This window comes from Sebastes fasciatus, chromosome 8 (genome assembly GCF_043250625.1).
Source record: "Sebastes fasciatus isolate fSebFas1 chromosome 8, fSebFas1.pri, whole genome shotgun sequence".
NCBI lineage: Eukaryota > Metazoa > Chordata > Actinopteri > Perciformes > Sebastidae > Sebastes > Sebastes fasciatus.
In genome coordinates this window covers 35,992,584-36,006,745 of record NC_133802.1, presented here as the reverse complement: position 1 = coordinate 36,006,745, position 14,162 = coordinate 35,992,584, and the positions used below count along the sequence as shown (strand labels likewise).

The following is a 14,162-nucleotide window of genomic DNA, read 5'->3' as shown; positions in this document are numbered from 1 at the left end:
ATAAATATACTGTCCATTAGCTCTGTATAATCATTCTGTTTGAATATTACTCTTCTGTAAAAGTATAAAACATGGTTCTGATCATCATTTAACCCGACCTCTTTCTCTGGTTGTTCTCGGTGTATAAATAAAAAGTATTTCTCGCCAGCCGTAATGGTACGTATCGTTACCTCCGTGCATCCGAACGCAGGCAGATTCCTTTCATTCGTTTACATTTTACAGACCACATGAATGTCAAATGAAAAACCTGTTTGAAAATCCAAATCTAGGAAGAAAAAAAACAATGTTGATGTTGTTGTTATTACTATTATTGCTATGAAAAGAGAAGAACAGTGTCGCATTAGTGTTTTTTTGCTGTGCGGGAGACTGTCTGGTATGTATCTATGTATTACTTGTGGACCGCATTTTGCTCACTGCCTGAGTTATGAAATGAAACAGTTCTTAGGGCTCAAATATGAAGAGGACTTTTTGATGTTGTTGCTGTCGAGGCGCCACTTTTAAACTTCTCCTCACCTTTTTTTCAACCACAAATCCGCTAACACAGTTCGGCTGTGAACACAAAACTTGAAGTGGTTTCTACGCTTCTTATCTGGCGTTGGGGGTCGGGACTATACTGTAGGTCCGAGCATCAGCTAAAGGCTCAAATGTGATGTAATTCTATCAGTTTGAATAGGAACTGATATCTAATCAGTGGGATTGTAATCTTGGTTGTGATTGGTTGGGTCCGGTGACGGAGCTGTTTGAATGGCATCACTCTGGCTGTAGCGACATAAACGTACTGTTTCCTGTTCTGCAGACGGCGGACTGGACTACCATGCTAGCTGGCTTGTTGTCAATGCATAGAGACTTTTTGCTGAAGCTTGAATTTTAAAATGTATATTTTTCTCTGCATATGAAATGAATAAACAAACGATGGCTATGTATGACTCATTGTTTTATTGCTTGGACTATTTGACTCCAAATGGGATCGGAAGGACTCACAATGCAGAGTTCACCATTAATACACTCAATATTCATATTTTATATATAAATATATATATAGTTCTCTCGTAGATAGAAACACACCTTTCATGGTCTTGGGGTTTTTGTTTGGTCAGTTTCCTGTTTTATTTTGAAAGTTCAATCCTCATGTGTCGTGTTTGGTTTTACTTCCTGTCTTTGTGTGTTTTCCCTCCTTTTTGATTGTCTGCCCCGCCCTAATCCGTCTCACCTGTTCCTCATCAGTCCCAAGGCCTATGGAAAGGAGGCTGGGTCACGGGGTTTAACACATGCGCAGTGGAACTGGAGTTGCGGTCGTGCGTTGCCGTTGGTTCAATTTCCAGATTTGACTGCATGTGTTGTACCCCGAGGACGTGATGATGACGCGTGATGGCGCGTGACGCGATGATGGCGCGTGATGGCGCGTGACGCGATGATGACGCGTGATGACACGTGACGCGATGATGACACGTGATGACACGTGACGCGATGATGACGCGATGATGACGCGTGACGCGATGATGACGCGTGACGCGATGATGACGCGTGATGACACGTGACGCGATGATGACGCGTGACGCGATGATGACGTGTGACGCGATGATGACGCGTGACGCGATGATGACGTGTGACGCGATGATGACCCGATGATGACGTGTGACGCGTGGCTCGATGACGCGTGATGAAGTAATCAGCTCACCTGAGTCTACCCACACAGCTGGCAGTAATCAGCTCACCTGAGTCTACCCACACAGCTTGCAGTAATCAGCTCACCTGAGTCTACCCACACAGCTGGCAGTAATCAGCTCACCTGAGTCTACCCACACAGCTGGCAGTAATCAGCTCACCTGAGTCTACCCACACAGCTGGCAGTAATCAGCTCACCTGAGTCTACCCACACAGCTGGCAGTAATCAGCTCACCTGAGTCTACCTCTTACCAGTTGGCCGTGCCCAGAAAACCTCCAGAGGGAGGCGTCCAGGAGGATCCTGATCAGATGTTGAACCACCTCAGCTGGTCCCTTTCGGCCTCCCCGAGGTGTCTGAGATGATCTTCACGTTTCTAACCCCGCTGCTTGTAAGGCTCTGAAACACTCACTATGTTAATAATAAGAATCAGTGCTTGTTTAGCCGGGTGCAGATGTGATAACCACCGTCCAGAATCAGCCAATCACATGTAAGAACTAACTTGCTCATCTTGGTGTCCTCACGATGAACTTCTTAAAAACACCAGTATTTAGTTTAACCCTCACTGGCATGTTGTGTCTTGATGTTTCAATCAACCAAATAGTTCATATTTAGTAGACAGTAAATCATGAACCACGGAGGAATACAGCCTCTTCTGTTAATACCTTAAAGGACACGGCTGGTGGTCTTCGACAGTATATCTTTAGTTATCTTCCTCACCATCTTTTAACTTGTTTTTCCTCTCCTCCTCTTTCAGTATATAACAGCTCACAACAACTCACACATTTCTTCTTCTTCCATTTCTACCTGCTCCTCCTCCTCCTGCCTGTAAGAGCTCTTGTCTCCTATTTTTACTCTTTAATTGAAAGACAAACCCTTTCCTGTGCACTCTGAGCTCTCTCTAACCCTCTTCCACCTCCCACTCATCTACCTGTACCTGCACATTCAGCACACTCTTTACTCCAAAGTGCTGCTGCTTTGAGCTTATACTTTATGAATATTCTAACTCTTCTGAAGATAGACCATACATATGTCTTAACTTTCCATTTGGTGGAAGCTTTTCACCCAAATATCCTCAAACGCTGCTCCCTCATGTCCAGCACATCTGAGGACGTTTAGTTTCTACTGGACTCACTCGTCACTATTTTACCAGTCTAGGTCAGTATTATGAGTTCAGACCTTTTCTTCTCCGTAGCCGGTCTCTGCTAAACCACAGAGTCACAATTAAGCACCAAATCAAGATTCTGAATTGAGACGAAGCCAGGCACCATACAAGGTCAGCTAGGTTGCATGACCCGTGTTGACTCCTCAGATCTACACCGCAGAGTCACTTTTAAAAGTTCTTTCATGCAAGATACAAAAAATGCCTAATTAATAATGTAATTAACAGCATTGTTTCTTCTCAAAACTACAAATCTGTCAATCCACACTCCAAAAGCTGCATTATTGGATTTTATTAGGCAGAAAAACAAGCTGAGAAACACAAGATCCTGACATCATTTATATATATATACATATCCACGCCTACTTAAACTGTTCACATGTTAGCTATTTATACATCCAGTGCACAGAGCTATATGATTTATTAACATCCCACAAAGTTCACTCTTCTTTTAGCTCTGTTTTGGTCTCCACCGGCTCTTGAGGATTCTTTTAGCTGCTAAATGTTCCACTGTGTTCACCGGCTATCTGCAGTCTTTGTCTGTCTGCTGTTTGTGTGAGATAAATGTGATAAATAGCATTTAATCTCAATCAAATCTAGACTTTTGGATGACATTAAATAGTGTGCATTATGTTCAGTAAATACCCGACACACACTCACACAGCATGGATCTGTTATCATAATTCCTCACACACACACACATTGGATTCTCCCCTGAGGGCCGATGTGACCGTTACACTCAGACATGGCTCCCATCTATCTGCTGATATGAGGGGATAAGAAAATGTGATAGTAGTAACATCTTGACCTTTGACCTCCACAGGGGGGTCGTGAACTCCCAAATTCATTCTTTACAAAACCATAAAACCACTAATGACCAATGATTTGAGGAAATGTTGCCGTATTGATCCGTGGGGATCCGTGTCCAAGCTGCATGTTTGCTACACCTACACCGTTATTAGGTTATATACCTATATATATATATATACATATATATGTATATATATACAGTATATATATATATACGTATATATATATGCTCTGTAGAGTCTAGAGAGATTCTATAGAAAGGAGAGGTTATACCAGATGAACCAGGCTGAATAGGATGAGGCTGATTACTTGAGTTATCCTGGAGATGGTTGTAGTGAGACCTGCCAGCATGCTGATGTGTTCTTAAGAGAGTTTAAATTATATCTATATAGCCCAATATTACAAATCACAGATTAGCCTCAAGGGGTGCCTGAAGCGTGGGTTCAGCACCATGGATGGATAGTGTTTGTGAGTTTGGAGGGCTGGATATCTCAGAACCTCAGGCCTGTTTCTGATGATTCTGTTAGTTTGGGTTTTGTTTGTTGGTTCTTTTGTGTTCTCTCTCTCTCTCTCTCCCGCTCTCTCTCTCTCTCTCTCTCTCCCGCTCTCTCTCTCTCTCTCTCTCCCGCTCTCTCTCTCTCTCTCTCTCTCTCTCTCCCTCTCTCTCTCTCTCTCTCTCTGTCTCTCTGTCTCTCTCTCTGTCTCTCTCTCTCTCTCTCTCTCCCTCTCTCTCTCTCTCTCTCTCTGTCTCTCTGTCTCTCTCTCTGTCTCTCTGTCTCTCCCTCTCTCGCTCTCTCTCTCTATTTCCTCTCTCTCTCTCTGTAAGTCCAGAACAAGACAATACTCAGAGTACACACAGTACACAACAAGACAATACTCAGAGTACACACAGTACACAGAAAGACAATACTCAGAGTACACACAGTACACAGAAAGACAATACTCAGAGTACACACAGTACACAGAAAGACAATACTCAGAGTACACACAGTACACAGAAAGACAATACTCAGAGTACACACAGTACACAGCAGACTGAAGCTGAGCAACAAGGGGCTGCTGGTTCTGAGGCTGCTGTTTCGGGTTCTGGTGGTCCAGATGCGGCTGGGCCGGTCTCTGCTGGTTCGGGTGCAGTTGGTCCGGTCTCTACTGGTCTGGTCTTTGCTGGTTCAGGTGCGGCTGGTCCAGTCTCTGCTGGTCCAGTCTTTGCTGGTTCGGGTGCGACTGGTCCAGTCTCTGCTGGTCCAGTCTCTGCTGGTCCAGTCTCTGCTGGTCCGGTCTCTGCTGGTTCTGGGGGGGCTGGTCCAGTCTTTACTGGTCCAGTCTCTGTTGGTCCAGTTTCTGCTGGTTCAGTCTCTGCTGGTCCAGTCTTTACTGGTCCAGTCTCTGTTGGTCCAGTTTCTGCTGGTTCAGTCTCTGCTGGTCCAGTCTTTACTGGTCCAGTCTCTGTTGGTCCAGTTTCTGCTGGTTCAGTCTCTGCTGGTCCAGTCTTTACTGGTCCAGTCTCTGTTGGTCCAGTTTCTGCTGGTCCAGTCCGTGCTGGTCCGGTCTCTGCTGGTTCTGGTGAGGCTGGTCCGGTCTCTGCTGGTTCTCGGGGGGCTGGTCCAGTCTCTGCTGGTTCAGGTGCTGTTGTGGAGGTTACTGATCAATCACATGCTGACAGTATTAATAGTGACACAGTCGACACACAGACTGAAACGAAGGAGGCAGAATGTTCTCTGGAGGAGGAAAGTGAGATGTTGGTGGATGAAGACTCTTCTAAAGTGAAGAAGAGGAAGCTGACTAGTGACGAGGGTCAGTCGTCTGGTAAAGAGAAGAAGAGGAAGGTGAATAGTGACGAGGGTCAGTCGTCTGGTAAAGTGAAGAAGAGGAAGCTGACTAGTGACGAGGGTCAGTCATCTGGTAAAGTGAAGAAGAGGAAGGTGACTAGTAACGAGGGTCAGTCGTCTGGTAAAGTGAAGAAGAGGAAGCTGACTAGTGACGAGGGTCAGTCATCTGGTAAAGTGAAGAAGAGGAAGGTGACTAGTGACGAGGGTCAGTCGTCTGGTAAAGTGAAGAAGAGGAAGGTGAATAGTGACGAGGGTCAGTCGTCTGGTAAAGTGAAGAAGAGGAAGGTGACTAGTGACGAGGGTCGGTCGTCTGGTAAAGTGAAGAAGAGGAAGGTGACTAGTGACGAGGGTCGGTCGTCTGGTAAAGTGAAGAAGAGGAAGGTGACTAGTGACGAGGGTCAGTCGTCTGGTAAAGTGAAGAAGAGGAAGGTGACTAGTGACGAGGGTCAGTCGTCTGGTAAAGTGAAGAAGAGGAAGGTGAATAGTGACGAGGGTCAGTCGTCTGGTAAAGTGAAGAAGAGGAAGGTGACTAGTAACGAGGGTCAGTCGTCTGGTAAAGTGAAGAAGAGGAAGGTGAATAGTGACGAGGGTCAGTCGTCTGGTAAAGTGAAGAAGAGGAAGGTGACTAGTAACGAGGGTCAGTCGTCTGGTAAAGTGAAGAAGAGGAAGGTGAATAGTGACGAGGGTCAGTCGTCTGGTAAAGTGAAGAAGAGGAAGGTGACTAGTAACGAGGGTCAGTCGTCTGGTAAAGTGAAGAAGAGGAAGGTGACTAGTGACGAGGGTCGGTCGTCTGGTAAAGTGAAGAAGAGGAAGGTGACTAGTGACGAGGGTCAGTCGTCTGGTAAAGTGAAGAAGAGGAAGGTGACTAGTGACGAGGGTCAGTCGTCTGGTAAAGTGAAGAAGAGGAAGGTGACTAGTGACGAGGGTCAGTCGTCTGGTAAAGTGAAGAAGAGGAAGGTGAATAGTGACGAGGGTCAGTCGTCTGGTAAAGTGAAGAAGAGGAAGGTGACTAGTGACGAGGGTCGGTCGTCTGGTAAAGTGAAGAAGAGGAAGGTGACTAGTGACGAGGGTCAGTCGTCTGGTAAAGTGAAGAAGAGGAAGGTGACTAGTGACGAGGGTCAGTCGTCTGGTAAAGTGAAGAAGAGGAAGGTGACTAGTGACGAGGGTCGGTCGTCTGGTAAAGTGAAGAAGAGGAAGGTGACTAGTGACGAGGGTCGGTCGTCTGGTAAAGTGAAGAAGAGGAAGGTGACTAGTGACGAGGGTCGGTCGTCTGGTAAAGTGAAGAAGAGGAAGGTGACTAGTGACGAGGGTCGGTCGTCTGGTAAAGTGAAGAAGAGGAAGGTGACTAGTGACGAGGGTCAGTCGTCTGGTAAAGTGAAGAAGAGGAAGGTGACTAGTGACGAGGGTCAGTCGTCTGGTAAAGTGAAGAAGAGGAAGGTGAATAGTGACGAGGGTCAGTCGTCTGGTAAAGTGAAGAAGAGGAAGGTGACTAGTAACGAGGGTCAGTCGTCTGGTAAAGTGAAGAAGAGGAAGGTGAATAGTGACGAGGGTCAGTCGTCTGGTAAAGTGAAGAAGAGGAAGGTGACTAGTAACGAGGGTCAGTCGTCTGGTAAAGTGAAGAAGAGGAAGGTGAATAGTGACGAGGGTCAGTCGTCTGGTAAAGTGAAGAAGAGGAAGGTGACTAGTGACGAGGGTCAGTCGTCTGGTAAAGTGAAGAAGAGGAAGGTGACTAGTGACGAGGGTCAGTCGTCTGGTAAAGTGAAGAAGAGGAAGCTGACTAGTGACGAGGGTCAGTCGTCTGGTAAAGTGAAGAAGAGGAAGGTGACTAGTGACGAGGGTCAGTCGTCTGGTAAAGTGAAGAAGAGGAAGGTGACTAGTGACGAGGGTCAGTCGTCTGGTAAAGTGAAGAAGAGGAAGGTGAATAGTGACGAGGGTCAGTCGTCTGGTAAAGTGAAGAAGAGGAAGGTGACTAGTGACGAGGGTCAGTCGTCTGGTAAAGTGAAGAAGAGGAAGGTGACTAGTGACGAGGGTCAGTCGTCTGGTAAAGTGAAGAAGAGGAAGGTGACTAGTGACGAGGGTCAGTCGTCTGGTAAAGTGAAGAAGAGGAAGGTGACTAGTGACGAGGGTCAGTCGTCTGGTAAAGTGAAGAAGAGGAAGGTGACTAGTGACGAGGGTCAGTCGTCTGGTAAAGTGAAGAAGACCTCTCCTCAGAGTGAGCTCAGCCTGCAGTCAGGTGAGAGTGAAGGTGATGAGGAGAGTGATGTGGAGTCTCTAGCTTCCTCACAGACGTGGACTCACAAGAGGAGTGTCTACTCTTTAACCAGTATTAAGACGTTCCTGCAGGACACTAAGGGACTCAGGAATGTTAGAGTTGAAAGCGTCTTCCCTGATTTACAGCTCTTTGTTGATTCACTGACCAGGAGACTTACCGTATAAAGAAAATAGTTCAAAAGATCAAAAAACAGTTCAAAGATGATGAATAAATCTGATAGATATTCCTTTTTTTTCTTGTTTTGTTCACTTGCTTTTGTTTTACAATTTTTTTTCTATGCCATGGGGGACATACGAATAGGAAGCCTGAACATAAATGGAGCAAGGGATGATGGGAAAAGGGCTTCTCTTTTCAAGCTGTGTTCTATTAAAAAGTTGGATGTTATTTTTATACAAGAGACACAAAGTACCTCTGATAACGAGGCTGACTGGAGGACAGAATGGACTGGTGATGATATAGACACACAGTACCTCTGATAACGAGGCTGACTGGAGGACAGAATGGACTGATGATGATATAGAGACTCACAGTACCTCTGATAACGAGGCTGACTGGAGGACAGAATGGACTGGTGATGATATAGAGACACACAGTACCTCTGATAACGAGGCTGACTGGAGGACAGAATGGACTGGTGATGATATAGAGACACAGTACCTCTGATAACGAGGCTGACTGGAGGACAGAATGGACTGATGATGATATAGAGACTCACAGTACCTCTGATAACGAGGCTGACTGGAGGACAGAATGGACTGGTGATGATATAGAGACACACAGTACCTCTGATAACGAGGCTGACTGGAGGACAGAATGGACTGGTGATGATATAGAGACTCACAGTACCTCTGATAACGAGGCTGACTGGAGGACAGAATGGACTGGTGATGATATAGAGACACACAGTACCTCTGATAACGAGGCTGACTGGAGGACAGAATGGACTGGTGATGATATAGAGACTCACAGTACCTCTGATAACGAGGCTGACTGGAGGACAGAATGGACTGGTGATGATATAGAGACACAGTACCTCTGATAACGAGGCTGACTGGAGGACAGAATGGACTGGTGATGATATAGACACACAGTACCTCTGATAACGAGGCTGACTGGAGGACAGAATGGACTGGTGATGATATAGAGACACAGTACCTCTGATAACGAGGCTGACTGGAGGACAGAATGGACTGGTGATGATATAGAGACACAGTACCTCTGATAACGAGGCTGACTGGAGGACAGAATGGACTGGTGATGATATAGAGACTCACAGTACCTCTGATAACGAGGCTGACTGGAGGACAGAATGGACTGGTGATGATATAGAGACACAGTACCTCTGATAACGAGGCTGACTGGAGGACAGAATGGACTGGTGATGATATAGAGACACAGTACCTCTGATAACGAGGCTGACTGGAGGACAGAATGGACTGGTGATGATATAGAGACACAGTACCTCTGATAACGAGGCTGACTGGAGGACAGAATGGACTGGTGATGATATAGACACACAGTACCTCTGATAACGAGACTGACTGGAGGACAGAATGGACTGGTGATGATATAGAGACACAGTACTGAGGATAACGAGGCTGACTGGAGGACAGAATGGACTGGTGATGATATAGACACACAGTACCTCTGATAACGAGGCTGACTGGAGGACAGAATGGACTGGTGATGATATAGAGACACACAGTACCTCTGATAACGAGGCTGACTGGAGGACAGAATGGACTGGTGATGATATAGAGACACACAGTACCTCTGATAACGAGGCTGACTGGAGGACAGAATGGACTGGTGAAACCTTTTTAACTCATAAAACCAGTAACAGTTGTGGTGTTGGAATTCTTTTTTCCAAAAACTTTATTCCTCAGTCGGTAGAATGTGAAGAAGTTCTTAAAGGTCGTCTGTTAAAAGTAAGAGCAGTGTATGAAAATGTAAAGATGGTATTTATTAATATTTATGCTCCAGTTGTGGGAGCGGAGAGACTCGTGTTTCTAGATGTTTTAAACGAGGTGATTGAGAAGTGTAACAGTGAAGAATATGTCTTCATCGGTGGAGACTTTAACTGCACTGAGGACAGCAGGTTAGACAGGAACCATGCAGAGCCTCACGCTGCCTCTCATGGAGGCTCAGGAGTTGTGTGATGTGTGGAGAGGCTTTCACAACAAACAGAGACACCTGGACACATGTTAAGGATCATTTACTGTCTATGGCCAGGCTTGATCGTTTTTATTGTTTTAAGCATCATTTTAATGTTTTTAAAAGGTGTTTGATCAGCCCTGTTGGCTTTTCTGATCACTCGCTTGTAACAGCCTCTGTTTTTATAAAATGTGTAAAACCCAGTAGTGCTTATTGGCATTTTAACACGGCTTTACTGGAGGAGAAGAACTTCAGAGAAACTTTTAGTTTTTTTGGGAAAAATCACCAAAATATGAAACATGATTTTGTGTCTTTACAGCAGTGGTGGGATTTTGGAAAGGTCCAAATCAAACAGTTCTGTCAACAGTACACTCAGAATGTCACAAGAACCTTGACTAGTTCAGTGAAAGCTCTGGAGTCTGAAGTGGAGGAACTCAGAGACTTAGCTGAGACCACAAGAGACCAACGACACATTGAGACACTTGAAGTCAAAAAGTGTGTGTTAGCCAACCTGCTGAGTGTCTCAGCTCAGGGGGCTCTGGTTAGGTCCCGCTTTCAGAATGTAGACCAAATGGATGTCCCATCACATTTTGTCTTTGGTCTCGAGCGTAAAGGTTCATTCATAGTTTAAGGTCTGACACTGGGCAGGTTCTGTCTGATCACACTGCAATCCGTAAACATGCTGTCAGCTTCTACAGTAACCTGTTCAAATGTGAGCACAGAGAGGAGCAGGCTGTGTTTCACAGCTTCTGTGCTGGTCTTCCTCAGGTTGAACAGCAGAGTAACATGGAGTTGGAAGCAGCTCTCTCATCTGATGAACTTTATGCTGCTCTGCAGAGCATGCAAAGTGGGAAAGCTCCTGGAATCGATGGAATACCTGTTGACTTCTATAAGTCTTTGTGGTCGGTGGTGGGGGGGGATCTGCTGGCAGTACTGAGTGACAGTCTTGCCGGAGGACATCTGCCGCTTAGCTGCAGGAGAGCGGTCCTTACATTACTGCCGAAGAAAGGTGACCTGCAGTTCATTAAAAACTGGAGGCCCGTGTCTCTGCTCTGCTCTGACTATAAGCTCCTCTCTAAGGTGTTGGCAACGCGGCTGAGCAGAGTGATGGAACAGGTGATTCAGTGTGATCAGACCTACTGTGTACCGGGCAGGCTGATCACTGATAACATTATTTTGGTTCGAGACCTTTTAGAGATATGTAAGCTGTTTGGCCTCAAAGCTGGATTTATATCAATAGATCAAGAAAAAGCTTTTGATCGTGTCGAGCATGAATATCTATGGCTCACGTTGAGTGCCTTTGGTTTTAGTCCTGGTTTTATTGATACAGTTAAGGTTTTATATTGTGACATTCAGAGCGTCCTCAAAATCAATGGTGGTTTGAGCGCTCCGTTTCATGTTCAAAGGGGAGTTCGACAAGGCTGCGCCCTCTCTGGCATGTTATATTCTCTAGCCATCGAGCCGTTGTTGAACAAACTTAGATCTGATCTTAAAGGGCTGATTATTCCTGGTTGCAATACACCTTTAAAATTGTCAGCCTATGCAGACGATGTGGTCATCCTGGTGGACAGCCAACAGGATATTGACACGTTGGAAAAAAACGTTGTTCAGTTTGGCTCAATATCCTCAGCTAAAGTTAACTGGGACAAAAGTGAAGCTCTCAGTGTTGGTGGACTAGAGAAGAAGCTCAGTTTGCCTGGGGGGTTGATTTGGAAGACGGAGGGGCTGAAATATTTGGGAGTGTTTTTAGGTGATCAATCATTTGTTTTTAAAAACTGGGAAAATGTTCTTGAGAAGGTCAGAGGTCGTTTAGCAAAGTGGAAGTGGATTATAACCAAAATGTCATACAGAGGTCGAGTCCTCATCATTAATAATTTGGTATCGTCCACTTTATGGCATCGCCTGTCATGTGTTGATCCCCCACCTGATCTGCTGTCAAAGATCCAGGCTCTTCTTGTGAACTTCTTCTGGGACGGACTGCATTGGGTGCCTCAGAGTGTGCTGTATCTGCCGAAGGATGACGGAGGACAGGGCCTGATCCATCTGAGCAGCAGGGGGGCTACCTTCCGGTTCCAGTTCCTACAAAGGTTCCTGTGTGGTCCTGCTGATTTAGTGTGGAGGCCGCTGGCTTGCACCATTTTGAGTCAGCTAGGTGGACTGGGACTGAACAGATCTTTGTTTCTGATGGACTTAAAACAGACTGACATCAAGGAATTACCAGTTTTCTATCGTGGACTGTTTGAGGTGTGGAGCCTCCTTAATAAAAAAAGGCTGGGACATCACAGCTCAATGTACTGGCTGCTCCAGGAACCAGTTCTTTATGGGACCCGTTTCAGTGCAGTCTGTCAGGTGGGGCCGACTCTGCTCAGGCGGTTCTGTGAGTCTAATGTGGTGACTCTGGGACATGTAGTTCAGCTCGCAGGTGCAAACTTGGACAATGCAGCTCCTCTTGCCTGTCGACTAGAGGTGAAATCGACTCGAGCTATCTCTCTTCTGCTCAATAGATGGAGAGAAGCTCTCACAGTTAGTGAGCGGACTCTGTTAAACCTGATGATAATGATGTATTCCCTTCGGTGAACATTTTCCCAGATTTTAAGGACTGTACAGGATTGTTTTTAAAGAGTGGGAGTTCCTCTGAGTTTTCTTTCCAAGATGCAAAAGGAAAATGAATGTATAAAACTTTTGTCAAAGTTTTGCACAGGGACAAATTAAAGGGTAAAACTGACACTCCATGGAGAGCTCACTTAGGTCTCAGTGACAGTGTTGGACCTGAATGGAGAGCGCTGTATAAACCACCATTGACCTGCAGTGGAGGGTTATACATGGTATCGTGGCTGTGAATGCTTTTGTCTCGGTCATTAATTCTGATGTCAGTCATGAATGTCCATTTTGCACTCATCGTGAGACTGTTTTTCATTGTTTCATGGAGTGTTGTCGACTGCTGCCGCTGTTCACAATGTTGGGACAGCTTTTTGGACTGTTTGGGGAAGTTTTCTCCAAACGTGTTTTCATTCTAGGATACAGATACTCTCAGGAGAGTAAACGTAGTTTCATTCTGGGATACAGATACTCTCAGAAGAGTAAACGTGTTTTCATTCTGGGATACAGATACTCTCAGAAGAGTAAACGTGTTTTCATTCTGGGATACAGATACTCTCAGGAGAGTAAATGTGTTTTCATTCTGGGATACAGATACTCTCAGGAGAGTAAATGTAGTTTCATTCTGGGATACAGATACTCTCAGGAGAGTAAATGTGTGTTCATTCTGGGATACAGGTACTCTCAGGAGAGTAAATGTAGTTTCATTCTGGGATACAGATACTCTCAGGAGAGTAAACGTGTTTTCATTCTGGGATACAGGTACTCTCAGGAGAGTAAACGTGTTTTCATTCTGGGATACAGATACTCTCAGGAGAGTAAATGTAGTTTCATTCTGGGATACAGATACTCTCAGGAGAGTAAACGTGTTTTCATTCTGGGATACAGATACTCTCAGGAGAGTAAACGTAGTTTCATTCTGGGATACAGGTACTCTCAGAAGAGTAAAGGTAGTTTCATTCTGGGATACAGGTACTCTCAGAAGAGTAAATGTAGTTTCATTCTGGGATACAGGTACTCTCAGAAGAGTAAACGTAGTTTCATTCTGGGATACAGGTACTCTCAGGAGAGTAAAGGTAGTTTCATTCTGGGATACAGATACTCTCAGGAGAGTAAAGGTAGTTTCATTCTGGGATACAGATACTCTCAGGAGAGTAAACGTAGTTTCATTCTGGGATACAGGTACTCTCAGGAGAGTAAACGTAGTTTCATTCTGGGATACAGATACTCTCAGGAGAGTAAAGGTAGTTTCATTCTGGACTACAGGTACTCTCAGGAGAGTAAAGACAAATGCCATCTTTTTAACTTCATTCTGGGGACTGCAAAGATGGCCGTGTATCTGAGCAGGAGAAACCGAATAGAGAAAGCGGTGGATGATGATGCTGTGTTTGTGTTTGTGTTTGTAAAAATGGTGAAAGCTCGTTTAAAAATAGATTTTAATTATTACAGAATGATGAAGGATCTGGAAAGATTCTCCAGTGTATGGTGTTATAAACATGTGCTTTGTCGGGTTGTAGATGACGAGCTGTCCTTCAGAAAGGTATTGACATGATTTGGATTCTGTGAATCTTGTTTTAATGATGTGGTGTTTTTGAACCTCAACTACTGTTGAGCTTTTTTTTTAAATCTTGAATATTTAATAAAGTTTTGTTAAAATTCAAAAAAAAAAATCTC

The 14,162-nt window shown here is 45.0% G+C and overlaps 1 long non-coding RNA gene across 1 annotated transcript in view; it reads left to right on the top strand.

Moving 5' to 3' along the window:
- LOC141773339 (uncharacterized) overlaps positions 1-13,886 on the top strand; it is a 267,664-nt gene extending 253,778 nt beyond the window's left edge. Inside the window, exon 2 of the long non-coding RNA XR_012595087.1 lies at positions 13,852-13,886. This is a non-coding gene — a long non-coding RNA (uncharacterized LOC141773339). The remainder of the gene's footprint in view (positions 1-13,851) is intronic.
- The last annotated feature ends 276 nt before the right edge of the window (positions 13,887-14,162 follow it).